This window comes from Dama dama, chromosome 21, assembly GCF_033118175.1.
Source record: "Dama dama isolate Ldn47 chromosome 21, ASM3311817v1, whole genome shotgun sequence".
Classification (NCBI taxonomy): Eukaryota; Metazoa; Chordata; class Mammalia; order Artiodactyla; family Cervidae; genus Dama; species Dama dama.
The window spans coordinates 21,323,266-21,325,823 of NC_083701.1; the positions used below are offsets into that span (position 1 = coordinate 21,323,266).

Genomic DNA, 2,558 nt, shown 5'->3' on the forward strand with positions numbered 1-2,558 from the left:
ACCATTCATGGGGTTGCAAAGAATCAGACACAACTGAGCGACTAATACTACTATTGCTTAAGATACTAAAGACTAGAACAAGAGAAGACTCATCTACAGGGGGAGAAAAGTGACATCGGATTTTAAAATGTTACTCCTATAAATTATGAAACACTATTATGACTTCTAAATACCATCACCATCAAATATTTACAAAGACAAATACTAGTAAACAGATGAATCTTCAAGCTAATCCCAAGTAGGTCAAATCATGCTGACTCATCTGTCATTCCACAACCATCTATGTAGACTCCTCAAGATTCATCTCAACTGGAAATAAGTATAAAATATTAAATATATAATGATTTCTTTCTGGTGGAGAAAAATCAATTTTTATTGCAAAACATTAGGGCCCAGGTTATACACTATGGCCTGGAGGGAGAGCAGGAAGATGAGGGAAAATTTTTGACAAGACTATATAGCAGTACATGATCAGGGTTACTTAGAGGTAAAACCAAACTGAGAAGCCAGAGAGAAGAAAGTACCAAGTTACAGTCACGATGGTAAAAGAGAAGAAAAAAAGAAAACCCACCATGGAAATGGTTTTATGGCTCAAGTCCAATAACTGGCTGTCTTTAAAATATTTATTTAGATTGATTTTTTTGTACACTCGGGGAAGCACTATGGTTTGGAATTCTATCACCCTCTTCTTAAAAAAACTAGACATACCAAAGAGACTATCCAAGATTTAAAGGTTGTTTTTTTCAAATACGCCAATCTTTGACCCTTCCCCACATAATGAGAAAATTAGGATTTCACTGTTTCATGCCCAAATTCAGGTCTTCTACAGCCAAATTCTGTCACAAAGCAACACCTCTGGAGACCCAACAAAATATGCACTATTAAAACTCAGATTTTATCTTTTATGTTAAAAATGGGGTACTTGTGCTCACTGCAGCGGCACATATACTAACATTGGAATGATACAGAGAAGATTAGCAGGGCCCCTGTACAAGGATGACACACAAATTCGTGAAGTGTTCTGTATTTTCAGCCAACGGGAATTTGCCGTGTGACTCAGGAAACTCAACAGGGGCTCTGTATCAACCTAGAGGGGTGGGATGGGGAGGGAGACGGGAGGGAGGGGATATATGTACACCTATGGCTGATTCACGTTGAAAAAAAAAATGGGGTACTTGCCACTATCGAATGACCTGAATTAATGAGACAATAAGATGGATTTTGTCAAAGATAATAACCAAAACTAATGTACATATTACTTACCAAGCACCAGCCACTGTTCAGTTAGCCACCTACCTACCTATCTACATACCCACCTATATCTATCATCTACCAGTCTTTCTGAACCAACATACCAACTTCTTATCCTCTCTGATATTCAGCTATAAAGCCACATTCCTGCTGTAATAAACAAACCATTCCCCACCCGATCCATTTTTCTGAAACCTCACGTAGTAACAAGGGTGCTCCAGTGTGGAGGCTGAGATTCTCAGTCTGGCAGACCTGCAGGCCTTCCTGTGTTTGTTCACGTGCATCCTCCATACACGTACTGCTTCGTTGAGAGAACTTTCCCGGGTAGACATGATGCTCTGTTCAGAACCTCCAAACACACTTTCAAACTTGCTCTTCTTGGTTTTTGCTTAAAAGCAAGTGTCAAAGGTGGATCCTGTTATACTGACAAACGTTCAGGATAGCAGATCCTGTAAAATGTAAATATAACTGCTTTCAAAAGTTCATCTAGTCGCCATTGTGAAACAAACAGTCAATTTGTATTTTAACAAATAGTCAATTTTAACGGTCACATCAGTGAACCTAGTAAAATGTAAATATACAAGGCAATCAATCTGCCATCATGAACCAAAAGGACTACTTTTGTTATCAAAGTTTTAAAGGGAAAACAACCCTGGAAAGACTTCAAGCTGTCATCATCTAGGCTATGTCCACACAGTCTTACACTTTCTGTTCACACTGTTCTGCCATCATGAAGTTGCTCTGCCACACTTATACTGAACATGTATATTCCTACAGTAGAGATTAATAGAGGTTTCAGTTCAGTTCGGTTCAGTCGCTCAGTCGTGTCCGACTCTTTGCGACCCCATGAATCGCAGCACACCAGGCCTCCCTGTCCATCACCAACTCCCAGAGTTTACTAAAATTCATGCCCATCGAGTTGGTGATGCCATCCAGCCATCTCATCCTCTGTCGTCCCCTTCTCCTCCTGCCCCCAATCCCTCCCAGCATCAGGGTCTTTTCCAATGAGTCAACACTTCGCATGAGGTGGCCAAAGTATTGGAGTTTCAGCTTCAGCATCAGTCCTTCCAATGAAGACCCAGGACTGATCTCCTTCAGGATGGACTGGTTGGATCTCCTTGCAGTCCAAGGGACTCTCAAGAGTCTTCTCCAACACCACAGTTCAAAAGCATCAATTTTTCGGCACTCAGCTTTCTTCACAGTCCAACTCTCACACCCATACATGACCACTGGAAAAACCATAGCCTTGACCAGACTGACCTTTGTTGGCAAAGTAATGTCTCCTCTTTTTAACAGTCTATCTAGGA

The 2,558-nt window shown here is 40.8% G+C and overlaps 1 non-coding gene across 1 annotated transcript; it reads left to right on the forward strand.

Annotated features, from left to right (window-relative positions):
* The first annotated feature begins 924 nt into the window (after nucleotides 1-924).
* Nucleotides 925-1,031, forward strand: LOC133042959 (U6 spliceosomal RNA). The gene has a single exon (XR_009689652.1). It is a non-coding gene; the product is annotated as a U6 spliceosomal RNA (small nuclear RNA).
* Nucleotides 1,032-2,558: the final 1,527 nt, after the last annotated feature.